The sequence below is a fragment of the Oryctolagus cuniculus genome, chromosome 19, assembly GCF_964237555.1.
Source record: "Oryctolagus cuniculus chromosome 19, mOryCun1.1, whole genome shotgun sequence".
NCBI classification, from domain to species: domain Eukaryota; kingdom Metazoa; phylum Chordata; class Mammalia; order Lagomorpha; family Leporidae; genus Oryctolagus; species Oryctolagus cuniculus.
In genome coordinates, this window is record NC_091450.1 from 10,759,885 (window position 1) to 10,776,875 (window position 16,991).

At 42.2% G+C, this 16,991-nt stretch overlaps 1 pseudogene; it reads left to right on the forward strand.

Moving 5' to 3' along the window:
• LOC108175452 (CD2 antigen cytoplasmic tail-binding protein 2 pseudogene) overlaps positions 1-16,218 on the forward strand; it is a 69,334-nt pseudogene extending 53,116 nt beyond the window's left edge.
• Positions 16,219-16,991: the final 773 nt, after the last annotated feature.

Sequence of the window (16,991 nt, forward strand, 5' to 3'; positions counted from 1 at the left end):
TATGCATTTGCTAGTTGTTAAATTCTTGTGTATTTCCCCTTTTTATTATTTGCTCATCTATAATCACTATTTACATAGGAGGATTAGTATTGTAAGTTCAGTTATAAACGTTGGTGTTTTACTTTCTGTTGCAGTTGTCCATGTCATTGTTTTGACACTTTTGTTTTTTTTGTTTTAGGTGCTGATGTGGATAGTGTAATTCATATGTAGCATTTATTCAAAATATTAGCATAGTGAACAGAATTAATCTTAATAGTTTGTCTAGCTCGTATCCAGTTGTTTTGCCTGTTCTTTTTAGTGTTGTTTTCTTTCTTCTTTTCATTTTGTTTTTTCTCTTTCCTCTTTTCTCCCCCACAAACTTCTGCTTTTTATCTGTGTGTATTTTTTTAAATGTCATTTCTTTATTTTATTTAAATATCTCATTTCTTTTTTGATTTTCTTGCAATTAAAAAGTTAAAAAGGTACGATATGCCATGATGGGTTTTATTCAGGTGATAGAATCTCAGACATTGACATCTAGCACTTCATTGCAAAAAGCCAAACTTACTCCTTTAACTAGAGCCTTGCAATGGGGAAGAGCTAATGAGTTTATATGTATGTGCTCCAGTTTGTTTTCCTTGAATTCCATGCACATGGAGCAATTTGGAAAGGAAGAGCCCTCCTGACTGCAGACACGAAGGATGCCACTGGAGGTGGGTTTTCAATCATAAGGCCATGCACTGAATGGAGGATTATTAATATATGACTCTCACTGCTTTGGAAGAGTAGGTTTAATGCCAGGAGTTCCTTGCATATGTGGAGGGTAAAGGCTGCATACTGTCATGAGGAAAGTACCTTAACATGTAGTGACTGCTTTAGGGATTTCTTATCTCCATGCCCCTTGGAGACCTTAGTCATCAAATAAACTCAAAAAGCTAGTCATATTCTTAAGATAATCCTAGCTAAGCTTTGCCTAGAGACCTCAGAAACGTGTCTTAAATTCTTACCTGTTGCCCTCAGGATCAAAGTGGCACCTAAGGCTGTTTAATTAAAATGCTATATAAAAAGATATTCTTCACTTCTGACACTCTCTTTGACTCAGGGATACAGGATCCGATAAAAGTTTATTATTAATCTTTTTCCTATACAAGAGGCTAATGGACTGTGGTAATAAAATTCTCACAGTGCCAGGTCCCAAAAGTCATGACAGCCTGTCCCCAGGAGACCAAGGCTTAAGAGACACTTGCAGCAAAGACTCTAACTCTGATCAATTGCAGCCTAAATGAAAGGAATCCTACAAGGTGCTACTCAGCACTCATACTGAAGTCAAATTCAGGGCATCCCAAGCTGAGTTGTCAAGGATCTCAGTTCTACCTCTTTAGTCTTCACAGGTGCACACAGAGACCAAGAAGTCTGCTCACTCTTGTGAATGCATTGAAGATCTCGAATACATCTTCAAAGGGCAAAAGGGTGAGTAAAATGTTTGCATTTTTCATATTGAACATGCTACACTTACTGGCACACATGTTTTACCTATCTTTTATTCTCTCAGGAGGCTGCTGTTGTGAGGAAAACTCCATAGTTCTTGTAGTATGATAGTAGTAGGTCCTGCTAGGCCATAGAAAACCATTTAAAAATCTGTTTATTGTGTGGGCCAAACTAGAGCCTACACTTCAGGCCAGATTTTACAGTAATTGCTTGAATCCGTGGGTGCTCTAAGAGAGTCATGGACAACTAGCTAGCCATAAAATGCATATTGGCAAAACCAGGAGCTTGTGCACTGATTAATGGAATCTGCTGCATCTACTCTAACAGTTGTATATTCACTGAAAAGGATACTACCAGTCTTTAAGCCTACACTAGATGGTTTTATAGTTTGGGCAAAGACAATCTACCAACACCCATTATTTGGGAAACAATGGAATAGATGGCAGAGGATCAACCAAGTGAGCCATGGTGCCAGCCCCATAAGTCTATCTTAAAAACCACATACTGTATTAATCAATTTATACAAAAATGCCCCCACAGAAGCAAATTCATAGAAACAAAAAATATATTAGCGTTACTTAGAACTTTGGGATTTAGAGATCAAGTTCATTGACTGCTGTTAGGTATGGAATTTCTCTGTAAGATAATGAAAATATTCTGAAATTGACTGTAGTAAGGAGGCACAACCATGTGATTATAATGTGAAGACCATTGAATTATACTCTTTAAATGGGGGAATGTATTGTATATGAATTAAATATTGATTAAATATTTAAGTGAATACAATGGAAGCACACAATAAAAAGTATGAGCCTGTGGTGTGTGTGTGTGTGTGTGTGTGTTTGTGTGTGTGTGTATGATGTGAATTATTTATCCTAGTAAGTACCAGAAATACATTTAACAATCTGAATTATATGTAATAACTTGAGAAGTCTACAAAATGTCAGTATTTAATGGCTTGGGAATTTGAAGTTTTTAGTTGTACTTCAGTGTAAATTTAGGTCACAAATTCCAAATATTAATACTACTCCTTTGGAAGACAGATTTTTTTAAATGTGTTAACATTCGTACTACAATGTTGTAGTCACTTATTTTCAGGACTATAATCAATATTAAATTATTTTTTAAGATTTATTTATTTATTTGAAAGTCAAAGAGTTACAGAGAGGCAGAGGAAGAGACAGAGGGAGAAGTCTTCCATCTGCTGGTTCACTCCCTAATGGCTACAATAGCTGGAGCTGGGCTGATCCAAAGCCAGGAGCCAGGAGCCAGGAGCCAGGAACTGCCTCCAGGTCTCCTGCATGGGTGCAGGAGGCCAAGGTCTTGGGCCATGGTCTGCTGCTTTCCTAGGCCATAGCAGAGAGCTTGATCGGAAGTGGAACAACTGGGACCAAAACCAGCACCCATACGGGAAGCTACCTCTGCATGTGGCATCTTTACTCTCTATGCCACAGCACTGGCTCTTAAATCATTGCTTTAATGATGAAATGTCTTTTTATGCTTCAAAATTTTCTTTTTTTTAACTTTTATTTAATGAATATAAATTTCCAAACTACAGCTTATGCATTACAATGGCTTCCCCCCCATACCGTCCCTCCCACCCACAACCCTCCCCTTTCCCACTCCCTCTCCCCTTCCATTCACATCAAGATTCATTTTCGATTATCTTAATATACAGAAGATCAGCTTAGTATACATTAAGTAAGGATTTCAACAGTTTGCTCCCACACAGAAACATAAAGTGAAAAATAATAGATGGTTTTTTTAAATGATGATGAAATCAGATCAGACCTATTGTTGTGTTTAATCCCAGTGAGAGTCAAGTTGGGAGTTGATAATTTCTTTTTTCTTTTTTTTTACAAAGGATCAGTTTAGTATACATTAAGTAAAGATTTCAACAGTTTGCACCCCCATAGAAACACAAAGTGAAATATATTGTTTGAGTACTCGTTATAGCATTAAATCTCAATGCACAGCACATTAAGGACAGAGATCCTACATGAGGAGTAAGTGCACAGTGACTCCTGTTGTTGACTTTACAAATTGACACTCCTGTCTATGGCATCACTAATCTCCCTATGCTCCAGTCATGAGTTTCCAAGGCTATGGAAGCCCTCTGAGTTCTCCGATTCTTATCTTGTTTAGACAAGGTCATAGTCAAAGTGGAGGTTCTCTCCTCCCTTCAGAGAAAGGTACCTCCTTCTTTGAAGACCTGTTCTTTCCACTGGGATCTCACTCACAGAGATCTTTTTGCCAGAGTGTCTTGGCTTTCCATGCCTGAAATACTCTCATGGGCTTTTCAGCCAGATCCGAATGCCTTTAGGGCTGATTCTGAGGCCAGAGTGCTATTTAGGACATCTGCCATTCTATGAGTCTGCTGAGTATCTCACTTCCCATGTTGGATCACTCTCCCCTTTATTTATTCTATCGGTTAGTGTTAGCAGGTACTAGACTTGTTTATGTGCTCCCTTTGACTCTTAGTCCTTTCATTATGATCAATTGTGAACTGAAATTGATCACTTGGACTAGTGAGATGGCATTGGTACATGCCACCTTGATGGGATTGAATTGGAATCCCCTGGTATGTTTCTAACTCTACCATTTGGGGCAAGTCAGCTTGAGTATGTCCCAAATTATACATCTCTTCCCTCTCTTATTCCCACTCTTATGTTTAACAGGGATCACATTTCAGTTAATTTTTAACACTTAAGAATAACTGTGTATTAATTACAGAATTAAACCAGTCATATTAAGCAGAACAGACAAAAAAACTACTAAGAGGGATAATGTGTTAAGTTGTTCATTAACAGTCAGGGCTATGCTGATCAAGTCACCATTTCCCATAGTGTCCATTTCACTTCAGGAGGTTTCCTTTTTGGTGTTCAGTCAGTTGTCACCGATCAGGGAGAACATATGGTATTTGTCCCTTTGGGATTGGCTTATTTCACTCAGCATGATGTGTTCCAGATTCCTCCATTTTGTTGCAAATGACTGGATTTCGTTGTTTCTTACTGCGGTATAGTATTCTAAAGAGTACATATCCCATAATTTCTTTATCCAGTCTACCGTTGATGGGCATTTAGGTTGGTTCCAGGTCTTAGCTATTGTGAATTGAGCTGCAATAAACATTAGGGTGCAGACCGCTTTTTTGTTTGCCAATTTAAATTCCTTTGGGTAAATTCCAAGGAGTGGGATGGCTGGGTCAAACGGTAGGGTTATCTTCAGGTTCCTGAGGAATCTCCAGACTTCCACAGTGGCTTGACCAGTTTGCATTCCCACCAACAGTGGGTTAGTGTCCCTTTTTCCCCACATCCTCGCCAGCATCTGTTGTTGGTAGATTTCTGAATGTGAGCCATTCTAACCGGGGTGAGGTGAAACCTCATTGTGGTTTTCATTTGCATTTCCCTGATTGCTAGGAAGGAAACCAAGGAAGGAAACCTCACAGCAAAAGATCACAGGGAATTCAAAATTTTCATTGTAGTAGTTTGAAATATAAACTTGTGGACATGAGGTACATCTATATTATCCTCATAAAGGCTCATATTTGGCAGCATAAAGTTTTAATGATTTACTGTACAATGATAACATGCTTGACAAAAAGCATTCATTGATTGCTGGACATCTTTATTTTTAAAGGTTTATTTATTTACTTGAAAGGCAAAGTTGAGAGAGAGAGAGTGATCTTCCATTAGCTAGTTCATTCCCCCAAATGGTTGTAACAGGCTGGGCCAGGCCCAGAATTTGAAACTTTTTAAGTGCCTAGAGAAGAGTGTAATTAGGAGTCTCCTGGTGCAGATTAACAGCCCTTTTTTCATGAGGAAGAAGCTGAAGTTCAGATCTTTAGGTCATTTCCGGACACGTGCATGTGTGTAGTTGAGCTTCTGGGTACCACACTATCTGAATCAGTTTCAGACGTGAAGATACAAGGTGCATTGAAAAGAAGAAAACACTGCTTGGCACCCTGTGAGGTGATTTCACTAGGACTCTAGTTAACTGTTTTAAGCAAGTGCTTATAGATTACAAACAGTACCAAGTACAGATTTTTGTAAGCAACAAGCGCCAATATCAGGGTTCTATAGTGGTGGCTCAATTACTGGAATCCTGGGATTCTAGGGACTTCTAGGGCATTTTCCAAGGACCTACTAAAGGGAAGCTTTTGGATACCTTATATGCTTATATATGCTTTGTGGGCAGTGTTTGGAAATATATTTTAAAAAATTATCTGTCAACTAGAAAGGTTTTTTGTAAGAGTAGATGAGAAAGAAACTTCTTCATTACTCAAGAATTCAGTGTCATCATTGGAAATGATGTAAGAAATTGAAACAATATAAAGAAATGTCAATTTAAATAAAAACAGATCTAACCCATTACATACTGTTAATATAAATTATCTTTGATAAGGATATTTGATAATACATTTTTCATATATGACTTATAAGAAGTCCTATGGTAACTGGCCTGGTGATCTGTGCTTGCTAAGTGTCTGTATTCACAGGAAAATATACTTGAGACTTTATGACGGAAAATATTTTTACATTGAAGTCAATTAGCCATTGAAATTGTACACTTAGTCTCCTACTAAAACCAGGACTTTGGAACTGTCTTCTTTGATATTTACAAGTCAAAGAGGTACATCCTAGGTAGTGGAAACAGATATTTCTGTTTCAAAAAGATAGGTAAAATCTTATTTATCTGTGAAAAGTATGTACATATATTTCAAAAACACAGAAAAATAATTCCATATAAATATTTTCTGAATTAAAGGCTACAGCAAAATTACAGAGAGGGAAAGTTGACTCCAACTGAATGTGACATAAGGCACCTGAAAGGTGACCTTGGGTGCACTGTGTGCAGATTAAGAGGTTCAGTAGGGAGGGAAAAAGCAAAAAAGGAGGAGATGCAAAGACTCATGGAGGGATGCATTATAGTGTTTATTCCTGATCTTTTTGTGCTATGATGTTTATTTAGGCAAGGATGTGCTCATGTTGATTCCTATTTGCACGTTGTCAGGTGACATCAAAATGCACATGTCTAAAAGCCCAAGCTGGTGGAGTGACAAGGTTGTTGCTGCAGATTCTGGGCCTAAAGGTGAGAGTACAACAGGTGTCCTCCAGGTGCCTATATGTATTTTCAAGAGAAACCTCTAGGAGAACAAGCACTGTGGATGGCATTCCAGGGGGTAGAGCTTAGGCCCGGGAGGGGTGTGATCCATCTTGCATGGTGACACCAGCTAATGAGAAAGCATTGTATATGGTGACAGAAAATAGAGGGCAGGAATCTGCCCTAGGAACTCACTGCTGAGTCCTTCACCCCTGCTAGCACAGAATGTGCAGAACAGAGTTTCCCTTCCTAGAGACACTGTGTCACATGTGTGGCTGAGATTCACATACTAGAGTCAATACCAGAGGCACTTGCTCTTAGTTTCAGAAAAATTTTTTTTTTTTACAGAGTGGACAGTCAGAGAGAGAGAGACAGAGAGAAAGGTCTTCCTTTGCCATTGGTTCACCCTCCAATGGCCACCACGGCCAGCGCACTGTGGCCGGCGCACCAATCAGAAGGCAGGAGCCAAGTGCTTTTCCTGGTCTCCCATGCGGGTGCAGGGCCCAAGCACTTGGGCCATCCTCCACTGCACTCCCGGGCCACAGCAGAGAGCTGGCCTGGAAGAGGGGCAACCAGGACAGAACTGGGACTAGAACCCAGTGTGCCAGTGTTGCAGGAGGAGGATTAGCCTATTGAGCCGTGGCTCCGGCCTAAGTTTCAGAAACTTAAGATAGCAAACAACATCCTTTCCCCAGGCATCTCTTGGGTTGTATCATCAGGAACTCTTCAGAGAGGCAACTCAAATTTGTATATCAATGAGCAGACCAGCAAAGGTGGAGAAAGTTTTAATAGTTTGTTTTGAGAATGGATAGAGACTTTTGGCAAGGATTCCATGAATGCATTGATGATACCTGGAGAAGTCATGGCCATGTTTGGATTTACTCATAATGGTAGAGCTAGAAACTTGCCAGGGGATTCCAATTCAATCCCATCAAGGTGGCATGTATCAATGCCATCTTGTTAAAGTGATCAGTTTAAGTTCATAATTGATAAAAAGATAGGATTAATTGTCAAAGGGATTACATAAATAAGACCAGTGTGTGCAAATAATTGATATAATTTAAAAGGAGAGAATGACCCAACATGGGAAGCAGGATACACAGCAGACCCAGAGAATTGCAAAAGCCCTAAACAGCACTCTGGACTCAGAATCAGCCCTTAAGGCATTCGGATCTGGCTAAAAAGCCCATGAGAGTTTCCCAGGCATGGAAAGCCAAGATATTGTGGGAAAAAAAATGACCTAAATGAAATATCTCTGTGAGTGAGATCCCAGCAGAAAGAATGGGCCATAAAAAAAGGAGGTACCTTTCTTTGAAGGAAGGAGAGACCTTCCACTTTGACTATGGCCTTGTCTAAATAAGATCGGAGTTGGTGAACTCAAGAGGCTTCCATAGCCTTGGGAGCTCATGGCAAGAGCCTCAGGTGATTACTGACATCATAAATAAGAGTGTCAATTGTTAAATCAACAATGGGAGTCACTGTGCTCCTGCTTCCCATGTAAAACCTCTGCCCTTCATGTGTTGTACTATGCGAATTAATAGTAAAACTACTACTCAAACAGTGCTCTATACTTTGTGTGTCTGTGTGGATGCAAACTGTTGAAATCTTTACTTAGTATATACTAAGTTGATCTGTATATAAAGATAATCAAAAATGAATCATGATGTAGAATGGGGTGGGAGAGGGAGTGAGAGATGGGATGGTTGCAGGTGGGAGGGAAGTTATGGAGGGAAAAGCTGCTATAATTCAAAAGTTGTACTTTGGAAATTTATATTTATTAAATAAAAGTTGAAAAGAAAAAAACAAAAAAGAAACAAAACAGCTATCATTGTAGTAGTTCATATTTTTGTCTATTTTTTCCCAAGAATTTTAATATCACATACACCTCCCTTTGAAGTACTTACATTTCCTCAATTTAAATTTTATTGATCGCTTTAGGAAAATTGCAAAAGAAAAATAATTTTAATTTTTAGTAGTATAAAAGTAATAGATGTCATATATTTCATAGATGCAGTTCTAAGAAGGTACCCATACTTTTCTCCCTTCCACTCTCCCTCCCTCAATCCTTCTCATCCCTTCCACTTTTTCTTTAATTTTTTTGCAAAGACATAGTGTTGTTTTAAAAAAATTATTTGAAAGTCAGAGTTACACATAAAGAGAAGCAGAGACACACACACACACACACACACAGAGAGAGAGAGAGAGAGAGGTCTTCCATCTGCTGGTTCACTTCCCAGTTGGCCACAATGGTCATAGTTGGCCAATCCAAAACCAGGGAGCCAGGAGCTTCCTCCAGGTCTTTCACATGGGTGCAGGGGCCCAAGGACTTGGACCATATTCCACTGCTTTCCCAGTCCATAGCAGAGAGCTGGATCAGAAATGGAGCAGCTGGGACTTGAATCGGTGCCCATATGGGATGCTGGCACTGCAGGAGGTGGCTTTACCTGCTATGACACAGTGCTGGCCCCTAGAATATATTTCTTCTTTTTTAAATTGTTACTGATATTAAGCTTATTTATTCTTTCATTTATTGAAGGGCAGGTTAAAATCTCACATTTGTATCTGTGTGTGTGTGTGCATGTCACATTTTTCTTCATGTTATTTGGTTTATATATATATATACATATATATATATATTACTTGACAGGTAGGGTTAAGACAGAGAGAGAGAGAGAGAGAGAGAGAGAGAGGGGTCTTCCTTCCATTGTTTCATCCCCCAAATGGCCGTTATGGCTGGAACTGCACAGATCTGAAGCCAGGAGCCATGAACCAGGAGCTTTTTCTGGGTCTCCCATGCAGGTGCAGGGCCCAAGTACTTGGGCCATCCTCCACTGCCTTCCTCAGACATAGCAGAGCTGAACTGGAAGAGGAGCAACCAGGACTAGAACCAGCATCCATATGGGATGCCGGTACTGCAGGCAGAGAATTAACCAAGTGAGCTACAGCGCTGGCCCCTAGAATGTATTTCTTATATTATTTTTGTTTTGATAGCTGTTAATATCTTCTCCCTATCACTCTCACGTCCTCACATCTCCTTCCCAGTCTTAAAGTCCTCACTAGTCTATATTCAGATAGATGTAATTTTTAGGTTTCATATACGAATGAGAATAGATGGGATCTGTCTTTCCAAACCGAGCATTTCATTTAACTTGATACTCTCTAGCACCATTTAGTCTGCTGCATATAACAGCATTTCACTATTTGTCATGGATGAATAATATTCATTATGCTCACATGCCTCATTTATCCATCCATTATTGGATCTCTAGTTTGATTTCATATCTTGTGGATAGTGAAGCAGTATATGTGGGAGTACAGGTATCTTTTTGATATGATGATTTCATTTCTTTTGGATATCTGCATGGAAGTGGGATAAATGTGTCATATTTGAAATCTATTTTCAGTTTTCTGAAGAACATAAATCTGTTCTCCGTAGTGGTTGTACTAATTTACATTCACATCAATAGTGCATGAGTTCCTATTTTTCCATATCCTCACCAGATTTTCCTATTTCTTTTCCTTTTTCATAACAATCTAAGCTTAGATGATATCTCATTGTGATTTTGATCTTCACTTCCTGTATGACTGATGATATTAAGTACTTTTCACACATTTGTTGTCTATCTGGATTTTTCTTTAGATAAATGTATATTCATATCCTTTCCCCAATCTCGTCAGATTATTTGCTTTTTGGTTATTTAAGCTTTTTTTGTTTGTTTGTTATTCCAGTGAAAGAGAAGGGGTGGGGAAGTCAGAGAGAACGCCTGTCGACTTTTTCATTTCCCAAATGCTCACAAAAGTGCTAACCCAGAACTAGAGCCAAAGCCAAAAAAACAGTTTGGTCTGCCATGTGGGAGATAGCAACTCAATTGTTTCAGCCAGCAGTGCTACCTCTCAAAGTCTGCATTAGTAGAAACCAGAATTTGCAGCCAGAGCTGGGAATTAAACTCAGGCACTCTGATGTGGGACATGGATGTCTGAACCAAGCAAAACATTTATTCCAAATGTTCAATTTTTTGAGTTCTTAGCATATTTTTTGACATGAACTTTTCATTAGATAAAGACTTTTCAAAATGCTATTTCATTTTTTAGATTGTCTCTTCACTATATTCATTTGCTGTGGAGAAGTTTCTTAATTGGTTTCCATCTGCTGGTTTACTCCCCAGAGGGCCACAATAGCAGAGGCTGAGCCATGCTGAAGCCACGAACCCAGAATGCCATCCCTGTCCTCCAAATGGGTAGAAGGAACCCATATACTTAGGTCATCATCTGCTACCTTCTGGGCACATGATTACAAAATTGGATCATCAGCACAGGTCAGTGTGGACTAGAATTGGCACTCTAATATGAATACCAGTGTCCCCACAATGGCAGACATATGTCATATATTATGACTAATGTGGCCAGAAACAAAAAATAATGAATTAGGTAATCAATATCTGTATTAAAAATAAAGCTAAATTTTCTGAAGTATAATAATATAGAGCCATTACTATGTGTGGATATTATCAGAATGTGTGAATGAAGAAAGATAGAATGGTTCAGATAACAGTTTACATAGACTTATGAAAGAGAACAATTTTAAGAAAATGTGAATGAAGAACAGTAATAATGGGGTTGGCACCATGGCTTACCTGGTTAATCCTCCACCTGCGGTGCTGGCATCCCATATGGGTGCCAGGTTCTAGTCCCAGTTGCTCCTCTTTCAGTCCAGCTCTCTGCTGTGGCCTGGGAGTGCAGTGGAGGATGGCCAAAGTGCTTGGGCCCTGCACCCGCATGGGAGACCAGGAAGGAGCACCTGGCTCCTGGCTTCCGATCGGCAAAGTGCCAGCTGTAGTGGCCATTTGGGGGGTGAACCAACGGAAGGAAGATCTTTCTCTCTGTCTCTCCCTCTCACTGTCTATAACTCTACCTGTCAAATTTTAAAAAAAAAGAAAGAAATATGTAGGCTAAAAGAAAATAGGAAAGATTTTTGAAAAAATGAGCAAGTCACCTTAAAACAAACAAACAAACAAAAGCCCACTATTATCAGATGGAGAGCAATTGTGGGTGACACAATAAGTTTAAATTATAAAACTGTCTTATAATTTTAAAGCTAAAATAAAAATATGACACCTGGTGGTCCCCAACCAAGGAGTCCAGGCGTAGTGGAGTGCCCTGGACCCCTCTTGGTGCCTCCCTGCTCCAGCCACTGGGAGTTCCTGGGGGTCCGTGTTCACAGCTCAGCCAAGCCAGAACGCTGCCCAGAGGGCCACATTCGCCGGGACCAGGAGCGCGTAGGCTCTGGGGATAGTGCCTTGGCCGGCAGCCTCCATGCAGTGCACAGGGTGCCTCAGGGCGTGAGCCCTCTGGCCAAGGGCATCCTGCACCTCCCTGCCATTCTGGCTCTCCTGACCATGGACTGCTGAGCCGACTGAGGTCTGATCATTTCTGGGGCTGAACCCCAAAAACTGACCGTGGGTTTTCAATGAGAAAAGCATAGTTGTGAGAATCGCAAGTGTCAAGTGACAAAGAGCCAGGATTTGGGACAGGGAGGTCCCGGGTCCACCAGGTGGTACCACGAAGACCCTCCAGAGCCCTTGGGAGAGAGAGACAGTGTGGATACTCTGCCATCTCATTGTCTCTGAGGACAGCCATGCTGGGCTCAAGTGCCTCAGAGGGACCGGTTGTGGCGCCGTACCGCAAGCCTGTCTGGCACTTTGGCCCTGACTTCTGGAAGAACTTCTGCAGAGGGAAGAAAATGGAGGCAGAAGGGTGAGTCAATGTGTGATACCAGCCATGTCTCTGACACAGTGGAGAGCTCACCTCCTACCTCTGAATGCAGACCCAGCCACCATCCACCACCCAGCTCCTCCTGAAGGAGTGGGATGCAGGCAGGGAGGAACATTCCACCTGTGGTTACTCGCCATCCCAACAGCTCCCCTGGAGCTACACACGTGGAGAGCTCCCATGTACCCTCAGAAGGTGATCACTGCGCGTCTCCACCTGAAGTCCAGGGACTGCTGCGATGGCTGGGCATCCTGGAGCTGCTGTCGAGGCTGGTGACTTCACCCGTGCCACCACCTTCCTTCACAAGGATAGCCAGGGGCACAGCTTGTTCAGTTGTTCACAGCCCTGCAGTGGGGGAGGGCTAGAGATCTCTAGATGTTCAAGCCATATTGAGGATGTTTGATGACCTGGATGCAGTGGTCACCAGATTGCCATGTCATTTAGAAAACCAGCAGGAACATGAGAGGATTTCGAGAATATATAAAGAGTTTAAGAAAAAATAATCCTTCATTTCTGGGTGAAAAAAAAGAATGCTGTGATTACCTAAAGAATAAACTTTCTCACAGAAACGAAGAATTCAATAATATGAGAAAGTAATGATTGGGATATATATATAGTTATTCTTAGATTTTATTTGAAACTAATTTTCATAGCAAATTTTTTATTTTATTTTTTTTTATTTTTGACAGGCAGAGTGGACAGTGAGAGAGAGAGACAGAGAGAGAAAGGTCTTCCTTTTGCCGTTGGTTCACCCTCCAATGGCCGCTGCTGCAGCCAGCGCACCGCGCTGATCCGATGGCAGGAGCCAGGATCCAGGTGCTTTTCCTGGTCTCCCATGGGGTGCAGGGCCCAAGCACCTGGGCCATCCTCCACTGCACTCCCTGGCCATAGCAGAGAGCTGGCCTGGAAGAGGGGCAACGGGGACAGAATCCGGCGCCCCAACCGGGACTAGAACCCGGTGTGCCGGCGCCGCAAGGTGGAGGATTAGCCTATTGAGCCACGGCGCCGGCCCATAGTAAATTTTTTAAACTTTTATTTAATAAATGCAAACTTCCAAAGTACAACTTTTGGATTACAGTGGCTTTTCCCCCAATAACCTCCCTCCCACCCTCAACCACCCCATCTCCTGCTCCTTCTCCCATCCCATTCACATCAAGATTCATTTTCAATTATCTTTCTATACAGAGGATTAATTTAGTATATACTAAACAAAGATTTCAACAGTTTGTACCTACAGAGAAACACAAAGTGTAAAGTTGACTGCTCACTTACTGCCTATTTATACTAGTTTCTGCAGCAGACAAATGTTTTCTGATTCAGTTTCCAGTTGCTTTAACCAGTATGCCATGTTTAAAAGTATGATTTCACTCAAACATTTCAAAACAAATTCAAGATTCACTAAGGGCCTTTACTAAAAATGGAAGGAATCTTGTGTTCATCTGTATATGGTTTTATATTGATTTATGTCCTTTACAGGTGCTGTCTTTTTCAAGATTATGTCCTTGCAGTGTGAAGAGCAAGCGAACTATCAGTTCTGGTGGTACATTATCCTCTAATCCTCAGGCAAGCTCCTTGGATTTTTCTAAGACAAACCTTTTCAGAGGTGCCATTTCTTTCCTTTGAGAGGGGTTTGAATCCCACACCAACATTTGCCAACTTTATAATTCTAGGCAAGTCCTTAATCTCTTTGTATCTGTTTCCTCTTCAGTAAAATGAGGCAAAAGTGTAGCAGTACCTACCTTATGGGGTGGTTATGAGAATTAAGTAAGCTCATATTTGTAAAGTATTTAGGCAGAGCCTGGCAATTTATAGGCATTATATTTGTGTTTGTGAAATGAATAAAATTCATGTGCATCTAAAGAGAAAGTCCCTAATAGACAAGTTCAGCCAGCTAATAACAAGGCCATGTATCTTTTAACTTTTATGTGTGTGCTGTTAAGTCTTAAAATCCTTAGCCTTTGGCAGGTGCCTCATTTCCCATGGGATCCAATCCAGAGCCCCATCTTTTTAAATCAATACAGCTGTCCACATATCACTCTATGCTGACAATCCAGCCTGTCCTAATATGCATCAAATATAGTTACATGAATGACTCCCCTTTCGTATGAATGCGAATGCCCAAAGATGTTACATTTATTTGAAATCTCCCTTGGATCTATTGGGATGCTTCATCTTTCAAATAATTATTTTGACTTTGGGGTATATTCATGAGAACTATTTTATTATTAGTAGTATGAACAAAAAATTTTTAAATACTCATCCTTATTGAATCCTATTCAGTAACATCCATCTCATAGATCATTTCCCAGGTGTAAAATTATAGTTTCTGCATATGACAACTGCCATTCCAATAACTAATAATCAGAGAGTTTTCTGAAGTGATAAAGCCAAAGGGAAAACAGAAGCTTAGAAAGTATTGGTTACTGAATGAAATGCCTGGTTTTTCATTGTCAATGCAAACTTTATTAGTATTTGTTGTTAAAGCTTTAATCTCATGGATCCCAAATTGAGCACCTTGTGCTGTGTCTCAAGAGCACACGAGCATCAAAGGAAGTCTAAGGCACTATTGGAGACCCCCACATGTGGAACTTCACTTCCTGATTTATATTTTGGGGACCTATGTTAGTATTTCACTTTAAGAACACCAATTTTTTTCTTCCCCCTGCCTCCCCCAGATCCCCAGTTTAAGGAAAGCCCACAGCCTGTCATGCCAAAGAGGAAAGTGACCTTCCAAGGCAATGGAACATGCGAATGAGGAGGATGAAATCAGGGATACCAGGAAGAAGATGGTGAAGCCATTGAGTCGGGCCAGGAGTCCTAGGGGCCGCTTCAAAGGCAAACGCTCTGGACAGCAATGAGGAGGAGGAGGAGGAGGAGGAGGAGGAGGAGGAGGAGGAGGAATCCAGCAAGTATGACATCCTGGCTTCAGAGGATGTGGAAGGTCAGGAAGCAGCCACAGTGCACAGTGAAGGGGGAGTGTGCATCACACCCTTCAACCTGCAGGAGGAGATGGAGGAAATTTAATTTGAGAGACAGCAACTACTTCCTGAACCTGGAGGCTCAGATCCGAGAGAGCTGGCTGGACAACATTGGCTACATGAAAATCAGGGAGAGGGCACCAGATCAGTGCCAGGTTTCAGGCTCAGAGGAGGAGGACAGTCTGGGCCAGACACCAACGAGTGCTCAAGCTCTCTTGGAGGGACTTTCAGTGCTGCTTCTGCTGAGGGAGACAGTGGCTGGGACAATGAGACATCTGTGAGCAAGAAGAGAGGGCAAAGGGAACAGCAAGGGGCCCGGGTGGCCCAGTTTCCCCCAGGGCCTGGACCGGCTGCCTGGGTTGGCTGACCAGATGGTGGCCCTGGGAATCCTTGACATGTACCAGGAAATGTGGGAGTGGTTGGCCACGTGGCTGAATGGTTTGGAGTGAAGGACCCAGGGATTTCAGGATTCCACACTCCCACCTCCCCATGCTGAGGTGGCCCCAACCCCTTTCCAGAGGGGAGAAGCAGAGTCATCAGAAGATGGCCTGGTGAACGTGATGTAGGAATATAAGTGGAAGAGCACCGAGGAGGCCGGGTTGTACAGTCCCTTCACTAGCTCCCAGATGCAGACTTGGGTGAGCAAAGGCTACTTCCCAATGGTGTTTATTGCTGAAAGCTTGACTCCCCTGGGAGTCAGCTCTACAACTCCAAATGCATTGGCTTGGACATCTGCACCTGAGCCTGCCAAGGGCTCAGTTGAAGCCTTTTTTTTTTAATTTGCCTTTTAAGTGTTTTATTGGCTTTCTGAGGTTTCAAGAGGCAGAGAATCCCTGCCTTGACTGGGCTGGGGAGGTGGGGGTGTCCTGAACACAGAGTTTAGCAAAGGCACTGGTAGCACTGGTAGGAGCTCTGGGTGGGTGGGGGAGAAGCCATGTGGGGGGGCTGGAGGGTGGGGACTCTTTGGGAACAGGGTATACAGGTATACAGTTAGCTCTGGCAGGAAGGGCTTTTCTGGAGAGACACTGAGGAGAAAGGAGAACCTGAGATGCTGAGGGAAACCCCAGAGGGAAGACAGGTGCCCCCTGTGAGGGGACAGGGACCCCTGCTTCCTGGGGTGCTGGCATGCCCCGCCCCCCCACCAGTGTCCATGTGTTGGGCAGAGACCCCACTTCAAACCCAAAATTTCCTGGAGGCACAGCATCAGGACCCCAAAGCCCCCTGGGACCTCACTCTGGGAACAGCTCAGGTGACCCCAATGGGAGCAGTCAGGAGCCATGGCCACTTTCCTCTGCCCTGGGAGTACTCCAGAGGCAGGCACTTCTATGGGCATCTGGCACAGAGTGAAGCTTGGGGAAGGAGGACAGGGAGGGGGAGGAGCAGTTGGAGCTGAACTGGGTCCCCGAGCAGTGGGAGCCTCTACGCCCCCACTGATGCTCGGCTGTGACAGGCATCCCAGCGTGGAGTGGGGGATTGGTCCAAACCCATGCCTGTGCCTCAGCAGCCACTGTGCTGCGAGTCTTGCTGGAATTTGGGGAGCCGGTCCCCAGCTGTCTCGGGCACAGAGAATATTGGAGTCCACTTGTCAATTTCTTTTTTTTAAATTTTTATTTAACGAATATAAATTTCCAAACTACAGCTTATGCATTACAATGGCTTCCCCCCCATAACGTCCCT